Source organism: Pan troglodytes, chromosome 3, assembly GCF_028858775.2.
Source record: "Pan troglodytes isolate AG18354 chromosome 3, NHGRI_mPanTro3-v2.0_pri, whole genome shotgun sequence".
Taxonomy (NCBI): domain Eukaryota; kingdom Metazoa; phylum Chordata; class Mammalia; order Primates; family Hominidae; genus Pan; species Pan troglodytes.
The window spans coordinates 182507824-182533899 of record NC_072401.2 but is presented as its reverse complement, the minus strand read 5'-3'; the positions used below and the strand labels follow the sequence as shown (position 1 = coordinate 182533899).

The following is a 26076-nucleotide window of genomic DNA, read 5'->3' as shown; positions in this document are numbered from 1 at the left end:
TAAAATCATAAAAACCCTAGAAGAAAACCTAGGCAATACCATTCAGGACATAAGCATGGGCAAAGATTCATGACTAGAACACAAATGCAATTGCAACAAAAGCCAAAATTGACAAATGGGATCTAATTAAACTAAAGAGCTTCTGCACGGCAAAAGAAACTATCATCAGAGTGAACAGGCAACCTACAGAATGGGAGATAATTTTTGCAATCTATCCATCTGGACAAAGGGCTAATATCGAGAATCTACAAGGAACTTAAACAAATTTACAAGAATAAAACAACCCCATCAAAAAGTGGGTGAAGGATATGAACAGACACTTTTCAAAAGAAGACATTTATGCGGCCAACAAACATATTAAAAAAAGCTCATTGTCACTAATCATTAGAGAAATGCAAATCAAAACCACAATGAGATATCATCATACTCCACTTAGAATGGCGATCATTAAAAAGTCAGGAAACAACAGATGCTAGAGAGTATGTGGAGAAATAGGAATGCTTTTACACTGTTGGTGGGAGTGTAAATTAGTTCAACCATTGTGGAAGACAGTATGGCAATTCCTCAAGGATCTAGAACTAGAAATACCATTTGACCCAGCAATCCCATTACTGGCTATATACCCAAAGGATTATAAATCATTCTACTATGAAGACACATGCACATGTATGTTTATTACAGCACTGTTCACAATAGCAAATACTTGAAACCAACTCAAACGTCCATCAATGTTAGACTGAATAAAGAAAATGTGGCACATATACACCATGGAATACTATGCAGCCATGAAAAACAATGAGTTCATTCATGTCCTTTGTAGGGACATGGATGAAGCTGGAAACCATCATTCTCAGCAAACTAACACAGGAACATAAAACCAAACACCACATGTTCTCACTCATAAGTGGGAGTTGAATAACGAGAACATATGGGCACAGGGAGGGAAACATCACACACTGGGGCTGTTGGGGGTTGGGGGGCAATGGGAAGGATAGCATTAGGAGAAATACCTAATGTAGATGATGGGTTGATGAGTGCGGCAAACCACCATGGCACATGTATACCTGTGTAACAAACCTGCACGTTCTGTACATGTATCCCAGGGCTTAAGGTATAATAATAATAATAAAAGAAATGGAATGAGGAGATGAGACAATTAAAAGGCAATTAAGCCTTAAACAAAAGAGATGAATTTCTTCATACTTCTTGTTTATGAGGGTATTTTCTCTGCCCTTTCTTATCTTCCCTGCCCACAGTAAGAGAAGTAGTTTGAGTTATTTATTTTGCCAATAATTTTATATTCTGTTTAGGCTCTTATACAGCTAATTCTCTCTAAAAATTAAAATACTTTATTACCAAAACCCTTATTTCCAGCTATATTAATCAAATAGCAAAGTTATAATCCCCAAAATAGAAAGTCATTTCTTTTGTAATACAGCACATCTCTGAATGAGCCATGTAGGTATTTTGTAAGCATAATCATCGTTATCTATTCTACAAAAAACAAAATTTAATTTATTGTAATCATGAAAGATATTGTAATGGCCCAGGATGCCATGTAAAGGTACAGATCACTGGGCACGAATATTACCAGAGTTTAATTGTTGAATCAAGAAGCCAGTCAGGAAATGGTATTAGTAGGGAACAGAAGCCAGGGCAGAGCCAGACTGAACACTCACCAGCAATCCAAGTAGACAAGATAACAGAAATCTGAACTATTTTAAAGATCAAGAACTCAGTATGTTGAACACATTTTTTTCTCTCTAAAAATTTCAGTGAAACAGATACCTGTGCAAACGAATCACATCTTCTCCTTTCAAAGAGATTTTCCATTTGAAACCTCATATCTTAAATTGCTGTAATTCCTAAATGAGCAAAGAGCCTGCAGCATATTTCCCTATTCAATTTGGAATAGAGATAATTCCCAAGTAATTACATTAATGAAAAGGAAGTGACAAAGATAACCTCAGATGGCAGGTAAAACAAAAGTTACCCATGTTTTACATTTGAAATAAACATAAATTTAAACGATTATGAAAATTACATTTTAGAGAAACCGAGAAGCTGTTCCACCTCACTTTATCACATCAGTTTAATTGGGAGACAGAAGCCCCTTTCTCACTTTTCGTGAAATTAATATGAGTTATTGACTTGTATTTGCATGAAAACTATTTAACATGCAGAAATATTAAAGATTCGAGTGGCTCAAATTAAAGAAGCTGTTATGCAAAATAAGTGTTTCCAATCCAAAATTTGAAAATCAGTTATCAAATAGTTCCCCACAGAAAACTGGGAATCTGTGTAAGTCAGCTATTCAAAGAGAAAATCCATGTAAATGTACAAGTGAAATTTACATAGCAAAACTCACATAAAATGAACAAAATGGAAAGTATTGGCCATGGGTTTCTATTTCTTCATTATTAAAATGACCTTCTTTTAATCTATTAGAATTCTATGAGAAATACCACTACAGTAAATAAATTTTATCAAAATTATAAAATTTAAGTAATCATATTAAGTTTTTTCATGCATTTAAGCAATAGTGAATTTCCAAATATTGAGAGGTTGTAGTTTTTAAAAAGTTATTGCATATATAGAAACACTTACTGTTATTTCCTTGCAGCAAAAATCTGCATCCACCACAACACCTTGAAGTTACTGCCTGTTAAAAAGTCACAAAAACATGAATAGGTTAATTTAAAATACAAAAAAGTCTAAATTACAATAGCTAATAAGATTCTTTTATGTTCATAAATAAGTATTAAAACTGTATTATTGTGGTTTTAGTTTATTTTCATAAATTAAAAACTATAAAAGGCAGTGAAAATTATTTCTCAATGTACATCAGAAATTAAAATTACTAAATACTACTGAGAAAAAGAAGAAAATTTAAATTACAGAAAAACAAAAATATCTTATTTGGAAAAAAGAATGCATTTTTCCCCAATAATGTTTATAAATAACCTGATCATTGGTTTATATTGAGGGGATAAAGAAGTTTTAGTTTCATTCTCATTAGAGATTTATGATTTAATGTTTATCCAAAATTGTCTTTGCTTCAACAAATCTTTCTTAATTCATCAAACTTGAAAATAAGCAAGAGAAAAAAAATAACTAATCAAAATCTAATTAGATCTAATCAAATTAGAGACACTATTTTTACTGTTTTTGAAGAATTAGAAAATATATGCTGCAATATACAGGTCAAGTACATTATTTCACTCAATATTTGATCAATTTTCTGAAGAAAAAATAAATCATTTGTCATGTGTTTGATGTTGAGTAGTATCTGAATATTCAACCTGAAATAGAGAACTTAAGTAATTATCTAAATCACTCAGGCCAAAAGACCAATTTACAAGAATTACCCAGCTCAATGGGGCAAATATTATTGAGGAATCTTTTTCTTGAATTATTTCCTAAATGCTAATTTGACTTTTTATGGTTGTAATGTACCAAATGCAGAAAGCAACAACATGGCTTGCTTTAGACATCTAAAATCACAAATAAAATCATCTGAAACTATGCTTTAATAAAACAAATGTTTACTCTTAAGAGATGTATTTATTTGTATGAAAATATCTAAAACATGCTCTAATTATATTAAGACTTGATTTGGACAAATATTATTTCATCGTAATTGTGCATTTTCATTTTATCTCTATTCATTTTAATTTCTGTTCCTCTCCCAGCTAATGTTAAGAGCACAAGGCAGCGATTGAAATCTTTTTCCAGTAATCTGTTTCAAACAGTTTTAAAAGGTACATCAGGCCAAAATATATTCTACTTTATACAATAGAAAAGGAAGTATTTAATTCAGAATTGGAACCATGTTATTTTGTTTAACAGTCTTCTTTTTTTGGGGGTGGGGTACGGTAATCAAAATCTGACAGCATTGGCAGGACGCAGTGACTAACGCCTATAACTGCAACACTTTCGGTGGCACAAAGATCACTTGAGGCCAGGAGGCGAAATCCTGTCTCTACTAAAAACACAAGAATTAGCCGGACATGGTTGTGTGCAGTTGTAATCCCAGCTACTCTGGAGGCTGAGCAATGATAATGGTTTGAACCTTGGTGGCAAAGAGCCAAGACCATGCCACTGCACTCCAGCCTAAGCAACAAAGTGAGACTCTGTCTCAACAACAACAAAAATCTGCTGATGTAGTGTAACCTAAAATATTTTATACATTTATCTACTATGCTAATTTTTAAATCACGCAACTTGGATTTGAAGAAATCAATATTTTTAAAAGAAAATAAAATGTTTTAAAATTTCTATAATAAATTTAAGAAGTAGTCTTTCATGTTACAGGCAAAACAATACCAAATTTTAGAGTTTAAGAGTTATTTGCTCAAGAAAGAGATCCCAAGGTAAATAGTAACTTAGTTGGTTTCTTTATCATGAAGCCTCTTATTCAAAAAGCTATTAAATGGTCATTATTTTGAGATTAAACTTAAAGGACTTGAATAAAAATTAATAATCATTGACTTCTGCTCTTTACCAAAATGTTAGCATTTTGACAACATTTCCTATGAGTCCCAAACTTCATTTTTATTAATGTAGGACAACTCTTTAAAATCTATTGTTATAATATTTTTTAATTTTATAATTAAATTTTTATCTAATACATAAAAAGTATAACTTTTAAGTGAAAATGAAGCTATATCAAGTTAAAATATCTTAAAAGACACCTTATTTCTCTCCATAAAAACTATTTCTAGCTATAGAAATTCCTGAGATATATAGTCTTTCTTTGGGACACTAGAGATATCATTTCAGATAAATTTTAGATTCTTAGCTTCACTATATAATTACATCTTTAGTATTTTTGTAATTAAAAATATCTTCCTACTCCATGGAAATACTCTAGTACCACCCGTGCTTTGCTGCTGTTAAGGCAGTATAAGGTGTTCCATCTTGCTAGAGGTATTCGGAGAGTAGAAGCTACTATTAAATGGGAGGAAATAGGTAGTTCCTGATTTTTAGATTTAGATTGTACTCAGGGTGGTTAAAGGAAGAGTAATCATGAAATAAAACACCCCCTACAGTGAAGTTCTTCAACATTCTCTATACTTCTATTTTTCACTAAAGGACTGCTTTTCCTTTGGTCAAATACCCTACAGAGGCACACTCTACTTGATAACATTGTGTTGAGCTATTATTGTTGAGCTATTTGAAGTTATAAAAATATTTCATTAAATGATGTATTATTTGAAAATCGCTGTCATGGAAGTTGGAATGGAGGCCCTAGGGCCCTGCCCTTTCCTCTCTACATATTCCCTCCCAACCTGTGGTTTCAGAAGCCACCTTGATGAAACCTTGAGGTTTTCAGGGAGCAAAGTCTGAAATCCACTTCTGCATTTCCATACTTTTTCATTTCAAAACACAGGGAGAAGAAATATGAGAAGCTGTAAGTTTGCTGGGGAATAAAAGGGGAAATACAAGAGAAGAAGCAATGTAGAGAACTTGAGGAAAAATAAAGGAAAGAGCTGGGTTTTAGGCAAAATTTGCAAAGTGTATTCCAAAACTTTAGGAAACTGGTTGGGAAACACAACCCTGAAACAGATGCTTAAGAGAAACATACTATAGATAAATGAAACTTTACAGACAACTTGTATATCTTCATTCTTCCAGATGCTTTGTGTGTGTGTGTGTGTAGATATTTAAACCTGATTTTGTGATATGTTAGGTGATTTACAACATGATTCAGTTTGAGAATGATTTTAATACGGTTATATTCCAATGGAAAAAATTTTAAAATACAGGCTTGTTCCTAAAAAATCGAGGACATCTGGTCACCCTTCCTGTATGTGAATTGCCTTAAAATTCTTCCACATCCTGGAATAATTTTCATAAACTACAGAGGTTAATATAGCATGGGAATTGATGCTTAAAGTAGAACTCTTTTCCTTAAAATATGACTCTGGTCCCAAGGACAGTCATTATCCTTTTGGCATGTCTTTTATTGTTAAATCCACTAACATCTAATTACATTTGGAAGAAAAAAAGAAACGAAAAAAGAAAAAAAAAACATTCAAATAGCTACTCTAGGATTCACACCCAAATACCTGGAGAGTATGCACAAGATTTTGGCTTACTCTAATGTTAATTCTCTTCTTTAGAATGTTTGGAAGTTCAGCACCAGATCCTGATTTCTGGCTTGCCAAAAGGCATGCTGGTTTCTTGGTGTGGTTTTCTAGCTCTTTTGCTATTAGTGCATAATTTGACAGTATGCTGCCACGGTAACAGAATTCATTAAGGGCTTTCAGTTTTGTTCTGCCAATGAGGATTTTTGGCTGCATGTAGTGCTAGCCTCTGAAGATTGATCCACAATATTTGTCTTATAAAGCCTTGTCATCTCATAGCATGACTGATGCTACAAAATAATCCATAATGAGCCAGGTTCTCCCAGCGTGAGCTACTCCCTGAGGGTATGTTAGGCACTACTGGAAACCACATTAACTTCTTTATCATCAAACTTGGGTGCTTAAAATAGACTGCATGAAAGTGCGTACATTACGCAGTCCCATGTTGCACCATTGACTGGGGAGTGGATTAGGAATGTAATCCCTAATGTTCATTTTCTACAATATCCCATTATGGGAAACAGAAAAAAACTTCCAGATTTTGACAATGTTCTTTGTATAGTCATTTTCAAAGGCAAGGTTTGCTGGAAATAACTATGTGGTTGATAGAACAAAGCCAAAAAAAAATTCTTCATGTTTTTAACCAATATTTTCCCATATGATTTCAGTGAAAAACAACATATCTTCTATAATTTTCAACTATATTTTTACTACTATGTCATTACATTTTGACATGTTCTGTGTTTAACTATTGGATTATTAATCCTTTTCTGTGGTGTGCAATGAGAGTTAAAAATCCTATGAAATATTTTTATGCTGATGAGGCCAAAGTAATTTGTTCAACCCCCTTTGGGACTGGTTGGTTCCACAATGAAGAACTAAACTACCCTGGAATTCTTTCCTGTGGTTCAAGTGAGAGAATGAATCAGGGCAAGCCCAGCAAATACATTGTAAAATAAATCAAAGCATGGTATTGGATGAGGAGAGAAAATAAGCATAATCTTTATCTAGGACAGTTGTTCTCAACCAGGGGTAATTTTTACCCCAGGGAAACTTTGGCAGTGTCTGGTCACATTTTTCAGCATCAACACCAGGGGTGTACTAATCACATCCAGTGGACAGGGGCCAGAGAGGCTGCCAAAGATTCTATAATACACAAGACAGCCTTACCCTCCATGCCCAAAACATGATCCAGTCCGAAATGCCAATAGTGTTGTGGTTGGAATGCCCTGGTTTTGGTAACTCTCAAGGAGGAGGAGAGAACACAAGCCATATTTTCCTACAGTTCAGTTAATGTGGATCATAGGACAAAGAGAGCAAAATACATCTGTAAGGAGTGGTGGCCTTAGGCTATGGGAAGGGCATGATATGAGATGCTCAGAAGAGGTAATCCATTGACTCTCCCCAGTAGATGGAAAAAGGGGAACCCCAGTGCCACCACTCTGTTTTGCAGTGGGGTGCCTAGGTGGCACTTTGAAAGGGCAAGCCACAAAGAAAGGCCTCGCCAGATGAGAGACATAGCTGCTAGCTACCGCAGAGAATCCATAGCTTCAAGTGCTCCATGCTCCTTTAGTTCAGAATCACTTCTCAACATTTTTTCCCCATTAACATATTACTTTGTTATCCTAGGCTGTCATTTATCATCCTTTTAACATTTTCCATAACCTACTAAGTTATTTTATCATCCCTTTCTGGGTTTCTTTAGTTGAATTCTTACAAATCTTTCACACTAATAATATTTCCTGCTTGTTTTGGGGACATGTAATCTATTTTTTCATTTTATCAGTTCCTTCTCCTAATCCCAAACTACATCGTTTTGGCCTTAGCATCATTAATAAGAAATCTCAGAGAATAGGGCCTCTCTCCTGCTGAAAACAGTACACGTAAAATAATAGCATTTCGATAAGAATGTGTGGTATTGGCCGGGCGTGGTGGTTTATGCCCATAATCCCAGCATTTTGGGAGGCAAAGGTGGCGGATCACCTGAGGCCAGAAGTACGAGACCAGCCTGACCAACATGGAGAAACCCTGTTCTGCTAAAAATACAAAAATTAGCTGGGCGTGGTGGCGCATGCCTGTAATCCCAGCTACTCGGGAGGCTGAGGAAGGAGAATCGGGAGGCGGAGGTTGTGGTGAGCTGAGATCTCGCCACTGCACTCCAGCCTGGGTGACAGAGTGAGCCTTCATCTCAAAAGAAAAAAAGTGATATTTCTTGTTTAGCTAACATCATGTTCTCTTTACTCCTTTTCTTGGCTCTTCCACTCTTTCTTCTTACCTTCTTTCCTAATTCCTACATTCATCAAATGCCTCCCCTGTGCTCAGCTGCTAAAACACAAAAAATAAACAGGGTGTGCTCCTTATCCAACACACACAGAAAGCGGGCATGAACAGAATGCAGTTACCTCAACTGAGAGTGTAGGGATCAAATCTATCCAATATATTTAACAATAGAATAGGTTTTTTTTCTTCTATAAAAATTTGTAGGCTGTGCGTGGTGGCTCATGCCTGTAATCCCAGCACTTTGGGAGGCCGAGGCTGGTAGATCACGAGGTCAGGAGATCGAGACCATCCTGGCTAACATGGTGAAACCCCGTCTCTAATAAAAAATACAAAAAAATTAGCCGGGCATGGTGTCGGGCGCCTGTAGCCCCAGCTACTCGGGAGGCTGAGGCAGGAGAATGGTGTGAACCCGGGAGGCGGAGCTTGCAGTGAGCTGAGATCGCACCACTGCACTCCAGCCTGGGCGACAGAGCGAGACTCTGTCTCAAAAAAAAAAAAAAAAAAAAAAAAAAAAAAAAAAAAATTGTTCAGGTCTAATAAATGTCTTTATGTTTTATCTTGTTACTTTTCTGATTGCTGTTTTTTGTACAATATCAATTCTTAGGTAACACATTTCAACTCTAAATAAGCATTGGAAAATGGTAATTAGTATTTAAGGAGAATCCTGAATTTACAAACTCAGAGGTTCATATTACATATATTTTATAAATGGTATCCAAAGCATGATCAAACAATATTTGTCACAATAGTCTTATAATTTAAGAGGGGTCATCTGAGAGTAGCCGTATTCAACCTTGAGGAACTTGGATGCAAATCTGGGTGAGATGCCCAGTTCTCTTTAAATTTTCATCGTAAGTCTTATGGGCAAGTGTCAAGCCACAAAGAAGTGCAAAGACACCAAGAAAACACTAGCAAGTTCGTTTGTTTTAAATAAAGGATACTTTTACCTTTAGATTGTTTTAATTGGATACACATTAATTAGTTTTGAAGTTTGAAAAATACGTTACATTAAAGGTAGAGCTACTTGTAGTGCATCTGAAGATAATCAACCATGTTTATTATTATTTCAAATTTGGTATTATAACAACATTTGAAATACACAAAACAAGAAATCTATAATATTTCCTACACACAAGACAGAAATCAGTATCCCCATTTAAGGTATAAATAAGTATATTTTTCCTCTACTTCTCCATAAAGTTAAAATTAAAATAATCATTTTTAAAATGTTTTAAAAATTAAGTCCTGAAAATGGCATAAAGTTTTTACTGATTCATTGGAATCAATAAGGAATAATTACATTTGGTCACTAAAGTTATTTTTTAATGGCCAGGGATGGTAATCCCAGCACTTGGGAAGCTAAGCAAGGTGAATGACGTGAAGGTCAGGAGTTTGAGGCCAGCCTGGTCAACATAGTGAAACCCCGTCTCTACTAAAAATACAAAAAAATTAGCCAGGCATGGTTCTGGGCACCTATAATTCCAGCTACTCAGAAGGCTGAGGCAGGAGAATTGCTTGAACCCAGGAGGCAGAGGTAGCAGTGACCCAAGACAGTGCCATTGCGCTCCAGCCTGGGCAACAAGAGCGAAACTTCTCAAAAAAAAATTATTTTTAATCTCTATAAAAGAAGGGTCACTTTTACATTAATATAATTTTATAAGTATATTTTTTAATTGACACAATTGCACATACTTATGGGGTACAATGTGATGTTTCTATACATGTATACATTGTACAGTGACCAAATTAGGGTCAACACCTGTATACATGTATACTTTGTGTAATGGTCAAATCAGGATAAACATCAACTAAAACATGTATCATTTCTTTGTAGTAAGAACATTAAAAATCCTCTCCCCTAGGTATTTTAAAATATTCAGTGCATTGTTGTTAACTAGTCACCCTAGTGTTCAATAGGACATCAGAAATTGTTCCTCCCATCTAATTGTAACTTTTTACCTGTTGACCAATCTCTCCTCATTACCCCCTCTGTTGCCCTCCCCGGGCTCTGGTAACCACTCTTCTATTCTCTACTTCCAAGAGATTAACTTTTTAGTTTCCACATATGAGTGAGATTGTGTGATATTTGAGTTTCTGCATATGGTGTATTTCACTTAATATAATGTCTTCCAGGTTCATCTATATTGTTGAAAATGACAGGACGCCATGCTTTTTATGGCTGAATAGTATTCCACTGTGTATATACACCACATTTTCTTTATCCACTCATCTGTTGATAGACACAAGTTGATTCCATTTCTTGGCTATTTTGAATGTTGCAATAAACATGAGAATGCAGATATCTCTTTAAGTACTGTTACATTTCTTTTGGATATATACTCAGTAGTGAGACCTCTAGATCATAGGGTAGTTCAATTTTTTTTAGGTAGATGTTTGCTTTTTAATGTTTTTTATTTTAATAATGTCAAAGTAGGAAATTATATGGATTTTTACAATATGAAAAATGAGAATGTATATCTAATGTTGACTATTCAAATTCAAGAAAATTATACTTCAATGGAAAGCAATATGAACTTTGGAATATATGTTTCATAGTACTATAAAAGCTGCCTTTCTCTAATGAAATAAATGTAGAGATTGGTCATTAAAAAATAAAAGTTTAACATAATATTAAAAGAGAGGAACAAAGTTGGAGCACTAACACTACCTTCCTTTAAGACTTACTATAAAGCTACAGTAATCAAGACAGTGTGGTATTGGTGAAGTAGTAGACAAATAGATAAATGGAACAGAACAGAGATCCTAGAAATAGATCCACGGAAATATATTCAACTGATCTTTGACAAAGAAGCAAAGGCAATACAATGGAGCGAAAATAGTCTTTTAAATAAATGGTGCTGTAACAACTGAACATCCACATGCAAAAAAAAAAGTATCTAGAAATAGAACTCACATTCTTCACAAAAACTGACTAAAAATGGAATTCAGACTTCAGTGTAAAATGAAAAACTATAGAAAATAACATAGGAGAAAATCTAGATGACCTTAGGTTTGGTGATGACTTTTTAGATAAATAACAAAGGCAAAATCTAGGATTGAAAGAATTGGTAAACTGCATTTCACTAAAGGTAAAAATGTAGGCTCTCCAGAAGACACTGTCAAGAGATTAAAAAGACAAGCCACAGGCTGGGAGATGATATTTGCCAAAGATATATCTAATACAGGAGTTATCCAAAATATGCAAATAATTAGTAATACACAACAGTAAGACAAAAGAAACTTGATTAAAAAATGGGCCAAAGACCTTAAAAGACTCCTCACCAAAGAAGATATAGAGATGGCAAATAAGCATATGAAAAGATGCTCAACATCGTATGTTATCAGGGAAATGCAAACTGAAACAACAATAACAATAAAACAACAAGATACCACTACACACCTACTGGAATGGCCAAAATCTGGAACACCGACAACACCAAATGCTGGGAAGCACGTGCAGCAACAAGAACTCTCAGTGCTGGTGGAATGCAAAATGGATCAGCCACTTTGAAAGATAGGAGACTAGTTTCTAACAAAACCAAATAAATCTTTACCATACAACCCAGCAGTGATACTCCCCTTCCCAAAGGAGCTGAAAACTTATGTTCATACATGTACACTGAGGTTTATAGCGGACTTATTCATAATTGCCGAAACTGGGAGGCCATTAAGATGCCCTTCAGTAGGTAAATGCGTAAATGGACATGGTACTTCCGCAGCCACTGGAATACTACTAAGAACTTTTGTTAAAAATGCTCTATGAAACCGTGAAAAGACATGAAGGAGCTTTAAGTATTTATTAATAAGTGAAAGAAACTCATCTGGAAAGTCTACACAGTGTGTGATTCCAACCACATGACATTCTGACAAGACAGTGAAATAATCAGTGATTGCCAAAAGTTGCAGGGAGAGACGGGTGAATAGGTGGAAGATGGGATTTTTAGGGCTGTGAATCTACTCAGTATGACACTATAATGGTGGACACATGGCATTATATCTTTGTTCAGACCCATAGAATATATAACACCAAGAGTGAAGGCTAATGAAAAGACTTTGGGTGACAATGATGTACTATTGTAGGTGCATTGCAACAAATCTATTACTCTGGTGGGCAATGTTGATAATCGGGGAGGCTCTGCATGTGTGAAGGCAGCGGTATACGGAAAATCTCCGTTTCTTCCATTCAATTTTTCTGTGAACCTAAAACTACTAAAAATATAGGACACAGTGGGCACAGTGGCTCATGCCTGAAATCCCAGCACTTTGGGAGGCTGAGGCAGGAGAATCACTTGAATCTGGAAGTTTGAGACCAGCTGGGAAACGCAGACCCCATCTCTACAAAAAAAATTTAAAATTAGCTGGGCCTGGTGGCACATGCCTGTAGTCCTAACTACTTAAGAGGCTGAGGCAGGAGGATGGCTTGAGCCCAGAAGTACAAAGTTACAGTGAGCTGTGATTGCACCACTGCACTCCAGCCTGGGTGACAGAGCAAGACCCTGTCTCTAAATATAGATAGACTATATATATGGTCTATTAAAAAATGAAACTTGAAGAAATGTGGTAATTTATATTAATCAGTAGTACATTGTTAAATAATGAGATTATTTTCCATTTAAAAAAGAAATATAATTTTTAAAGTATTGAAGATTTAAAGTAATAATTTCTATTCTGATGATATCAAAATATTCACAATGATATCTATATAAGGGTACATAACTTGAGGTAGTAAGTAAAATATACAAATATAAATTAATGTCAAGAAATAAAACAATTTTCTTCTAAGTTATGAAAAAAAGAAAAGTGATCTGTCAGTCTTTTAATCAAAAACATCCAAAATATTCAATACTTGTCAATGACACTATATTAATGAGGTAATTTTAGAATGTCTAGAACTAAAAGAAATGAAATGTCAATGACCGACGCTATCTGATGACAATCATCATTATTAATGAGGGAGGTAGGATGGTCAGACACTAATCCCATGGATTCTAGAAGAAGATTCAGGTTTGGATTTACAAAGGTAGGAAAGATGCTCTCTATAACCTTGTGTCCTCATCACTTTAATCAGGAATTACACTTTTCCTACTCATATGATTGCCCTGAGGATTATATGAGAAAATAGAAATAAATCACTTAGAACAGATACTGTCACAGAGTCTGCATTTTGACAAATACCATTAGTACTTTTACTAATACATTTTTAAAATCATGAAAATGTTCCATTAAAAACTTAACCTAAGAGCCGGCGCCAATACACAAAGTAGTACAGCCTGGATTACATGCACTGCTCTTTAGCTGAATGGCATAGAACAAGATTCATTTCTCGGACCATAATCATATCTAATCGCACTTCCCGGAACTGAAACACATCACTCCTAAATTGAGGAAGTTGGACTAAATGATTCTGTACTTTGAAAATATCAATGAGAGTCAAATTATAATTTGGCTGTCAAGGCTTATCTCCTTTATAGGACAGTAAGCTCCTGCAGAGTCACAGTTTTATACTTTTTTTTTTGAGATGGAGCCTCGCTCTGTCGCCCAGGCTGGAGTGCAGTGGCACAATCTTGGCTCACTGCAACCTCCAACTCCTGTGTTCAAGCGATTCTCCTGCCTCAGTCCCCCAAGTAGCTGGAATTACAGGGGCACACCACCACGCCCGGCTAATTTTTGTATTGTTAGTAGAGATGGTGTTTCACCACATTGGCCAGGCTGGTCTTGAACTCCTGGCCTCAGGCGATTCACCTGCCTCGGCCTCCCAAAGTGCTGGGATTACAGATGTGAGCCACTGCACATGGCCTGTACTTCTGACTCTATAACTCTCAGAGATAGAGTTGCCTACAGGAAATAATATATAATTTTAGAAATAATAGAAATAACTATTGGGCATTCACTACATGCTAGGTGTTGGGTGTCAAATATGTGCTAGACAGAGTGCTGGGTACAAAAGTGAGTCTTAAAATGTTAAGTAGCGTGCCAACTTAAAATTGTAGTGAACCCACCAGCAACTATTAGGAACTGGAGTCCGGTCCCCCAAAATATTTTCCAGGCCTGAAATTGTGTTTTTATCAAATTTCCCCAATGACATGAAAAGTACATTCTAAGGAAATCCCGAGATGGTATAATTTTTATAAATGTTTTAAAAAAATTAATGAAGGTTAATTTTGTAATTTTGTGGCATTTAGGCCTATTTAAGAAAAAAAAAATAACAAAAGTGATAGCCAAGCAACATTTACAAGTAAGAGTACTTTTCAAGAAAGCTACACTCACTCTGATTGTGATGTAACAAAATGAGTTACCATGATCATACCAAAATGAAGTGAATAATTCTCCCAATTCTAAGAAGTTCAAAATTAAAAAGTCAATGCTGTATACAATTCAGGAAAATGTGAATTTCCCTGTTGAAGACATAGAAGTATTTGTAACCTCTCAAAAATCCTGTGGAGAAAAAAAAAAAATAGAAAGAATGAATAAGACCTAGTATTTTCTAGCACAGCAGGGTGACTATAGTCAAAAATAATTTAATTTTCCATTTAAAAATAATTAAAAAGGTATAATTGGAATGCTTATAACATAAAGAAATGATAAATGTTTAGGTGATGCATACTCCATTTATCCTGATGTGATTATTACACATTGTATGCCTGTATCAAAATATCTCATGTAACCCATAAAGATATTTACCTATGTACTCACAAAAAGTAAAAATTAAAAAATTTTTTAAAGAGCCTGTGAAGTTGGAACAGAACCAATTTTAAAAAGAAAGACAAGATTCTATCAAAATGGAAAACTCTATGTGTGTCAGCATCTAATGCCTCTGTATTCTACGCTTCAAGTAGCTCAGCCTACAGGGCTCCAAAATTCATGGGTGGAGCCACTTACGCCTCCAATGGGATTGTTCTGACTGCAGGGAGGAAGTTCTGTGAGTTCTGTTCCCTGAGTATCACTGTCAACAGAGACTGCCGTATTGTTAACGATGCTCTAAATTGTGATCTCAAAAAGATAATATCAGTTCTCAAAATTAGTAGAACTATTAGAGAAGGATAACATTTCTGGGTCTAATGGAATATTTACTATAATAAAGAAACACTACTTGGATACAACATGGTGACATTAAACATCATTGGGACATCTGAGTGGATCATAATGTAGGAGGTACTAAAAGATTGTCTCAGAATTAGGAGGTAGTACCGTTAGGGCATAATAGAAGATGCCTGGTCCATTTGGCTCTAAAACGATCATTCCCTTGAATCTATAGCATATCTATTCCTAATGAAACCAAATCCAAATTCCTCAGTGAGGATCTTGATCTTCTTTATCAAGCAATTCAAATCTGAGTCTCTCCAACATCACCCCTAATCAATTCATGAAAGGCAAGACGGAAGTGACAGAGAGGGGAAAGAACATTATTGATGTATTCAATTTCCCTCTTTCTAGCCAGACTCAGTCTGAGAATTATCCAAAATAAAGGGCTCTCCGTTTAAAAAATCTCAGAGAAATATTACATAAACTATCATAATAATCTTTGATGAAGGGGCTTTTTGTGGCAAAACTTGTTCATATATCTTACTTAATGGCTTTGGCTTCGATTTAAATCCCCTCTTGTCACTGTGAAGTCATAACGGCTAACTGTAGCTGACTGCTCTACAATGTGCAACCTAATGATGCCTTTAATTAAAGCTGTGGCATCAAGAAGATACAGATTCATGGGATCTGATCTGGTTTGCCCACTCCATAAATGTCGGGCCTTGGACAAGCCCCTTAATCCTAATGACTCTCAGGTCCCTCATCTACAATATATTTATAACTACTTTCCTGTTTTGCTTTGAGTTTTAGAGATAAAAATTTTGAGTATAACTCATGTTTCACCGCCAACCATATAGAAGGTGTTTGGGAATTTGTTCCTATGAGTAGTAGTAGCAATAGTAATTGTACAGCGTTTTTCCTGGTGGGATACATTCCAGGACCCCCAGTGGATGCTTGAAACCATGGATAGTACCCACCCCTATATATTCTATACCTTTTCCTATGCATACACACTATGAGAAAGTTTAATTTAGAAATTAATCCCAGTAATAGATTAACAATAAAATGGAACAATTATCACATACTTCAGTAATGTGGTATCTCATTTCTCCTCTCTCTCTCTCTGTCAAAATACCTTATTGTACCGTACTGTGGCTGAAACTGAGGTTTCAGTGGATAAAGGGAAACAATTATAATAATTATCCATGATGGTAGTGATTATTAGTAGTAATAGCTTTAGTACTTCAAGGCGGGGAAGAAAACCCTGCAGACCTCTGAGAAAGCAGAAGAGGGCAGCAGTCCTATAAGTAGAATGTACGAGTGCTACTGAAGAGACGCAGGCACAGGACAGGGCGCCATGATGTCAGCAACACAATTTTATGTGTCGATGTACCTGGGTCATGGTGCCGAGATATTTGGTCAAAAACGATTTTGGGTGTTTCTGTTAAGGTGTTTCTTGATGAGATCAACCTTTAGATTGGTGGATTTTGAGTAAAGAAGATTGCTCTCCATAATGTGAGTGACCCTCACCCAGTCACTTACAGGCATTAATAAAGACTGAACTTCCCTAAGCAAGAAGGTGTGTTTCCAGCACACTGTCTTTGGATTTAAACTGCAACTCTTCCCTGGGTCTCCAGCCTGTCAGCCTACCACATCAGATTTTGAACTTGCCAAACCTCCACAATCCTGTGAGCCAATAACTTAAATCTCTCTCAATCTCTTTTCTCTGTGTATGTGTGTACACACACACACACACACACACACATACATATTCTAACATTGTATTGATTCTGTTTCTCTAGAGAACCCTGACTAGTACCGTCACTAAGGCCAAGCAACAAACTTGAATCAAGAACAGAAATAATCAGGCTCTCCAATGTTAAAACCCACAAAACTTGCTGTAAGATGACAGTACGTATTATCTGGTACGTAAGTTTCAAGATCAGCTGTGTCATTTGTCCTTCAAAGTTAGGTAAACGATGTATCATTACTGAAACCACTAACAAAAACAAGAGAAAGAGGAATTAACTGTTAAACATCTATTCTGTAGGACGACAAAAGATAAACTCTTTACAATAGGAATATTGTGGCTTTAAAGTTCTCAATAGAGAAATAAATCTAAACAATTTGTCCCTGCTAAAGAATATGAAAAGCACATAGTGCATAGCCATTAGCATTAAACAGTGGAAATAAATATAAGGCAAATGTTATACTAAATCTTCCATTTTATGTTGTTCACACAAAGACATTTTCGATAAAAAAAGAATCATACCAAGTACAACAATATTGCACAAAATGAATTTCCGTGTTCTTTTCTATTTGGATATTTACATAAATCTTATTTGTTACTTATTTTGATATTAAAGACTTAGAAATAAATACTGTAAAGCAAAATAATAATTCCAATTAAGTGCTTCCAAATTCATTCTTAGATACTCTAATGCATCTAACACCACATCATGAGAAAAAATGAGAAATTTAACCACACATCCTTAATTTAACCTTTTATTCCCACGAAAATTCAAATAAAGCTACTGTTGGAAGGGAAACGGCAACACTTGAATAAGCTATAAAGGGGGTATAAGTCTATTAAAAAACTTCTAAAATGTATATAGAACTAAAAAAGAGACTTATTTAATACCACACTGACCACATTGCAGTTAAGGCTAGGTGTGTTTAGAAACTATGGCAATGGGTATGTTGATATACGTTAATTCTTATTATGATTATATTACCTAATAAGTTCCTTAATTTTAGGCAATATTTATAGGATGGAAGAATGATTTATGCTTAGGTACATCAAATGTTGAATCTAGTTTTAGCAATTGGAAGATATTATCATTTAAATCAAAGCTTGTTTGGAGTTGAAAGTCATTTTGCAATCAATACTTTTACTCTGAACATTGAGGACTTTTACATCTTCCATAGAAATCTGAGGTCTGTGCCACAGTAGAAACTTCTCTAAAATAATTGATCAATTCTTCAGCAACTGAATGCCATTGAATAGAACTGAGGGTACATCTACTTAATTTAAAATAATCGTAGAGCAACATTTTAAGATGTTCTTAAAGAATTAACACATATCAGACTCAAAAACCACTCTAAATCATAAGAAATGAGACAATAAAACATAAAATCTATTGTATAAATGTATAAACATTCTACATATGGACTTAAAAATAACTGCAATTCTCTTGAAAAGATTCATTGCTTAGATTTGCATTGTTCAGATTTACCAGTCAAAAGAAAATAAAGAAGCTCATCTTCTTTGGGTAACGTCAGTTTTAAAAATCAGTTTTTGGTCCCTTAGGTAATGAAATTGTCTTAAAGTCTAAAATAAATTTCTAATTTTATAAAAAGTACGTGGACAGTTTTGTACTCTGAAGTGCTTATAACGATGCTTTTGTGAACAAAGTACTATAACAAATGGAGACTGTTTTATTGCCTTAGGATTATTCTTTATCTACTACTGCACAAATATGCTGCCAAGTAGCAACTTCACAAGGGTAGAGGCAAAATTAAATGCCTACAATTGCCATTAGCAATTGTGAACGATTATTAATCTGTCTAGAGGAAACTAATGGACGTGATTAGAGAAACCAAAAGTCTTCATCTTATGGAAATCAATAGCGTAGATGTATTTCCATCAGATAATGAATTACGGATTCGTGAGCTGAAGATTAAGGATGCCTTAGTATATATTCTGCCCGTACCTATCAATTGTATGTCTTTCTCTCTCAATCTGGTTTATACCAATACTATATCATAGCTAACTATCCCTTTATTTTCAAAAATTATTGAGACACTACATAAAAGAGACGGGAAGTAAATCTCTGTTTAGTTTCCTTTGGAACTGTAAAACAAATCAGCAACAAAGGAATTATTGCTAATTTATATCAAATAAGGTGACTGGCAAATGAAAACTTTTGTTTTTAAAACACCCAGGACATGGTTGCAGCAATATTAGCTCAAAGAAAAAGATTTGTCCTTATTATGCACTGTAGATTATCTACATATACATAAAAATAAACAGAACCAGAGTGTATTTGGAGAAACTCATAATAAACAATGTTTCATGAAATCACAAAATAGATTGGTCGTGTCTGATCCCATTTACAAATATAGATCTAACCTAAATCCCAATAAAAACATGAATACATTAAACTTTTATGCAATTGCCTTTTATTAAATGTCTACCAGAGTCTGGTTAATTCAGATTAGAAGTTAATTGAAAACTTTTATGGTATGCATATTTTATGTCAGATTAGACATATACAGAGAAACTCACGAGAAAAACAGTTCACAGTAAGAGAATTCCTGGAGAAAATGTGGGAAGGGGAGAGGGCACCTTGGTTTCCACTCAAAGAAATTCCATTACAGAAGAATGAAAGGACTTCTGTTGTAGGCAATTTACTTCTACGGTTGTATCTATAAGGAGGTTTTAAAGTGTGATTCCAGCGTACTCCTCTGTAAGAACAGTAAACTTCTCCTACTAGCTCTCACATTCCCAGAGGAAGATGGAAACCCAAAAGACTGATTTGAACTAAAGTTGTTCATATAGGTTTGGTTAAAGAAGGTTTTTCTTCATATATTGCAAAGTGTTGGGTTTAATAATGTAAAATCTCTGTATCTACAGCTCTTGGGTAATAATTTTTTGTGCGGAAATCCAAGAGCTGAGTGCAGCGACAGCAAAGTAGGAGCGTGATGTGGAAGCAAGTTTATCACCTCAGAATCCACTACACCGGCAGCTTGATGGTTAACAGAGTAAATTCATGTGGTCATGACACTGATCTTCAGACCCAGTGGTGGGAGATGCTCCCCACTTATCTCAAAGATAACTTAAAGAGTTACCTTTAAAGAGGCATTGTCTCATAGATGAAGGAGCCTAGGGATGGGGGCAGAGTATCTGTTCAGTTCTCAGTTAATAATGACGTTTCCACAATTTTATCTCACTGGATGTCAGTTGCCTCTTCCATAAAATCAGGATAATACAACTTGCCCTGTCCACATGGTACTTTCCTAAAACCAAAGATGAGGCTGCTTTTGACTGCTTTAGCAAGTATAAAGTAATAAGCAAATAGATAAGAATTATCTTGGTAGAGGCCTAAACATAGAGGAATAGCAAAGATTGTTGGTTTATGCAAATCATAACTACTATTTTTAACATGTTTGAGACTTCGAGGGCCTAGTCACCTTCAGGCGATATTCTCACCCCTTTGTCACGTAATCCTACTGGCTGACATACTGATGAACAGGCCTTTTCAGACTCATTATAATGATGATGTCTGTTTCCGCAATGTGGAACAATCTGCACTTCATGCCAGGCTACAGCAACTGCCACTACCTACCACTCAAAGAACTAAATCAGCTTAAAACTCCCCCCTAACACCATGGAGGAAAACTAATGATGTATGCAGGGAAACATTTTGTGTCTCTGGAGCACTGGTGATGTTCTTTTCAGTGCCATCCGCCCTGTGTGCTGATATGGTGATAGCTGTCATTCAACTCCCATCATTTACAATTTTGATATCAAACACTGTAGTAGGAAAGATAACGTCTCCCGCATTTGTCCTCTGGCAAACTTTCTACAAAATTCATAGTGGAGCAAAACTGGGAGGAGGGACTATGACTATCTCAATGACCCATAATCCCCAGGCTCTAAGAACACTTTTGTCCTTGAGAATATTTGTCAGAATATTTTAGAGGAAATGGCTAAGCAGAAAGTCAGGACTGCATTCAATATATCTTATCACAGTGTTTTCTGCTCTAATATAAAACATGATCAATGCCTATACAATCAAATCACACTGTTATCATTTTTTGTCTCCGTCTCAGATCTCTACATGTTTAATTACTTTCTTGTCTCTGCCTGAATAAATGCTCCAATCATAAAAGAGTCTTACCACTCTTAGATGTCACAGTCTTCTCTATTGCTGTGACTGCTAAACCAACAAATATTTGAGGCATGACTTTATATTTATACTTGCTGCTTCCACTTTTTAAGAATTTGCTCACTACCTCCTTACAAGACTGTCACTAACCCATGAAAGGCCTTTATGCCAGGGACAAACAGTGCTCTGCACAAAAAGACGTGATGGAAAATTGTCCTAATTGTTATATAAGTTCACAATGCTTATGATGTAATGGTGCTCCTTAGATTTGGCAGTGCACAACCTGCACAAACATAAACAGTGATACTGGGAACAGGAAGAAAAGAGGAATCAAACATAACTCTTTGGCCTGCAGGCTGAGTGGCTAAAACAAAGGTGTTGCTGTAAACAGAGAGAGAGAGTAATCAGGAAGAGCTGCTTGGAGGCTGGAAGATAATGAGTTCAAAGCTGGGTAAGTTAGTTTTGAAAAGCATTAGAATATCAAAATAGGGAAGTCCAGTATGCTGAATTAAGCTCCAAAAAGGGGAAAATATTAGAAGCAGAGGTAAAGATTTTGGGTATGGCTGTATTAGGTATATTTAAACAAAAGGAGTAAAAAATAAATAGCTCAAAAAAGAAACTAAAAGAAGAACCTTGCTAGGCCCTGTTTTATTGAACTATGGAGGAAACAACAGGATGTTAAGAAGACTCCTGTGCGTACAATTGCACTGTTTTGCACTGAGCAATGCTGAGGGGTGTCAGCCACAGCACAGTTATCAAACGACATGATGGTAAGATCTTGGATAGACTAGAAAATTATCCAGAAAATGATGATAAGATCTGGAGGAAAGGAGCTCTCTTTCTAATTCACAGAAAAGAGTAACAGAATGGCAATAGTGCACCTGTGAAGAGTTGTCAAGATACATTAATTCTTTCAAAAATTTTTAACTCTACTCTCAATCTTAAAGTACAAGTCTGAATAGGCCACCTTCTGTGAGCAACCTTTAAAAAAACTCTTCAGTGGATTTCCATACACCAAATCAAGTCCAAACTCTTTAGAGTGACATTAAGGACCCTCCACAGTATTGTCCTATAAGAATAATACAAAACAGACTTCTCATCCTCCACCAAATATACCCTATGCTTTCCTGATTTCTGGGCTTTGTCCATGCTTAATCAGAGTGTACTATTATAATCAGTTTACAGATAATATAATTGAAGTTCGGCTATGTAATTTGTCCATATTGTACATTTCCAAAGTCCATCTTCTTTGTCACCAGGATATGACACTCAAATTGAGAGTCTATGTAGTACTCATATTTGTAGAACATTACCTACAATGCCTTGTATAGTTGTGAAACGAGATGTTTTATATAAACTAATGTATTTCAGCTTTTTAAATGTGTGTAATCATTAAATATTTTAATAATATTATTCTTATTCATTAGCTTATTCTAAAATAAGGCCTCTGGTCAAAGAAAAGTAAATAATCTGTTATTGTTATAATTTTTAGACATGACATAGTGCTACCATAGTATAAAATTATGACTATTACTGAAGATATTTCTTCTCTGCCCATGCCTATAAGCAGATTAAAGCTTCCAGTATGCAAAATCAGCTCTCATTTGTCATTGTTTAAAATGATCCATGATGGAGCAACAGGAATTCTCATTCATCGCTAATGGCAATGCAAAATGATACAGCCACTTTGGAAGAAAGCTTTAGTCTACAAAGCTAAACATAATCTTATCCCATGATCCAGCAATCTTTGCTCCTAGGTATTTACTTCACTGAGCTGAACACTTATAATCTACACAAAAACCTGCATATAAATGTTTATAGTAGATTTATGCATAGTTGCCCCAAATGGGAAGAAACCAGGATGTCTGTCAATAGGTGAATGAATAAATAAATCATGGCACATCTAGACAATAATTCAGACATATTATTCAACGGTCAAAAGAAATGACCCATCGAGCCATAAAAAATCATGGAGAAACCATCACCGCATATTGCTAATGTGAAAGAATTCACTCTGAAAATACTACACTCTATGGTTCCAACTCTGTGACACTCTGGAAAACACAAGACTATAAAGGGTAAAAAGATCAGTGGTTACCAGGATTGAGGGGAGTATGAGGAGAGGATGAATAGGTGGAGTAGAGGGCATTTTTAGGAGATTGAAACTATTCTGTGTGATACGGTAACAGCAGTTGTATGACATTATGCATTTGGCAAAACCCGTGGAACTACACAACACAAAGGGTGAAGCCTAATGTACACTATAAATTTCCATTGGTAATAATTTATTACATTGGTGCATCAGTTGTAGAAGAATGTACCATGCCAATGTGCGATATTAATAACAGAGGAAACTGATGGGGAAGAGAGAGAGAGAATTATCTATATTCTGTTCAATTTTTCTGTAAACCTAACAAAGTGAAGTCTACTGACTTTAAAATATGCAATACTTAAATTACTGAATATATAAAAAAAATCCATTAAACAGTAAAATTTTTTACAGGATGGACAAAGCACAGAGGACAATGATACTTGCAATAGTGATGGTCTCTCTCACTACTTCCTAGACACCCTCTCCTACTGCCCTGTCAAATGAATGATGCCTCTTACTCCCCTGCTACCGGAAGCAAGCAACCTAACAGAGACCTACTTTCCCCTGAGCCTCCAGATCTCCTCAAGATACTCCTCTTGAAGTTACTTCACTTACCAAAATTCATCTTCAAAGAGCTTACTGAATTATCAAAACGTTCCCAGAGGCCATGGTATGTAGATGATGGTGGAAAACAAGCACCAAACAGGATTGCTTTGTTAATCAGCACTTCACTGTAGCTTCTTTTTAATGTTCTCCTCCTTAACGCTTTAAGGATTTTACACCACATTTAGTTATTTTCTTTATTACTTCTTATGGCTGGTGGCAAGAAAACTTAGAAAATAAGTATATAAAGATTTCTTTACCAACTGAGACTATTATATCCTAAGTTTATTAAGCCACATAACAATTAGTTCCTCTGCAATAATTTATAGTTAATTTTCTTAGATTGTTTCTAACCCATAGATATATTTCTTTTACTTTGCTTGTCCTACACTGATATTTGTTTGTCTTACTCACCTGGGAGATCTGGGTTGCCAGTTTCTCACGTCTAAGAATCTTACTCCTTACCTTACTCAGAATTTTCTGAATCTGTTTTCTTCATATCTCATATGTGGTTTTGGAATCGTTAAGAACAAAAAAAATCATTCTACCACTCTTTGTCTACTACTAAAGTATGACAAATAGTTTTCAATCACTTTGGACTATTTAATCATATAGGGAGGAGTATTGTATTCATAAGGACAAGATCACCAGTTTGATTACTTAATTCCACATGCACAAAAGTTATTTTCCACCATCAAGTATTAACCCTGCTCTCAGATGTCACTGACACATGGCCCACTAGGTGGCCATACAGGGCATTTGGCTGGCCTCATTTAAAAGTAATGGCAGTAGAAAAAAAAGGCAAGACCTTGTGTATGTCCTACGTGAGTCACACATAAACCAAGAGCACTTTCAGGATGTCAGATAGTTCTGGACAAAGCTAAATTATGGAGAGGCCCAATGACATAGGAGAAAGAACAACACTTTTGAAAAACACAATTACCCTGCTAAGCTCGAATTCCAGCTTTGTCAATTAGTTGCTATGAGAGCTTGAGAAAGTGAGGGTTTCTTGATCTCACATTTCCTCATCTCTAAAATAGGGATAGTATCATTTTTTACATAGTGGTCTAGAAATATTTTCTAACTCAGTTGACTAGCCGACATGAATATTTAATACATGATACTATTAGTAGTGGCGGTCGTCATGACCAGTGCTATAGTTTGGATGCATGTGTTCCTCCAAAATTCATATGTTGGAACATAACCCCCAAGGTGATGGTGTTAAGTAAGGCCTTAGAGAGATGATTAGTAGCCATGAGGGCTCTTATATCTCCATGAGGGATTAACATCCTTATAAAAGGGCTTGATGAAGCAATTTTGTCCCTTTTGCCCTTCCGTCCTTCCCCCATGTGAGGACACAGCATTCACCCCCTCCACCATGTGAGGACTCAGTAGCAGGGGCCACCTGTGAAGCAGAGAGCAAGGCTTCACCACACACCAATTCTGCTGGTACCTTGGTCTTCAACTTCCCAGCCTCCAGAATCGTGAGAAATACATTTCTGTTCTTTATACATTACCCAGTCTAAGGTAGTTTGTTACAGCAGCACAAATAAACTGAGACAATGAATATTCTTATTTTATCCTAGAACCTAAATTCCCAACTGGATTTCCTAAGTTCCACCCCTTTTAGGATCTTCTCACCATCATCACTTTTGAGAACCACATCATGAGTGGTAAGATTAAATGCATTAGCACAAGTCTAAAAACTTCTTTTGATAGGAGATTCATGGTTCTGTAGTTCATACATTTGACAGGACAGAGTTTTATCCATCAGTATGAGATGAGTTGTTTCAAAAGTTTATTAGAAATTAACCCTCTGAGGTGCTGCTTTCTTTAAAAATGGGCTCTAAGTATGACACCCCAATTTAAAATGGTGCCCTTCAAACTGGTGTTTGAAGGTAGAACAAACAAATTTAAGGTCACCATATCTGCAAGCAAATGTTTTAGATTCCCTTCAGGCTTCCCCATTCCTGATAAAATCCCATCTCAATAATTATTCTATAGCTGCTTCTATCATCTTTGAATTAATCTTAATTTCCATTGTATACTTTATATATAAAACATACACATATACACATTATATATAAAACTTTCTTAA

The 26076-nt window shown here is 35.5% G+C and overlaps 1 protein-coding gene across 19 annotated transcripts in view; it reads right to left on the bottom strand.

Annotated features, from left to right (window-relative positions):
* TENM3 (teneurin transmembrane protein 3) overlaps positions 1-26076 on the bottom strand; it is a 2732592-nt gene that overhangs the window by 1929318 nt on the left and 777198 nt on the right. For all 19 annotated transcript variants that reach the window (XM_054683934.2, XM_054683938.2, XM_054683942.2 and 16 more), the window contains exon 4: positions 2608-2662. The gene's annotated coding sequence lies outside the window, so the exon portion shown is untranslated. The remainder of the gene's footprint in view (positions 1-2607; positions 2663-26076) is intronic.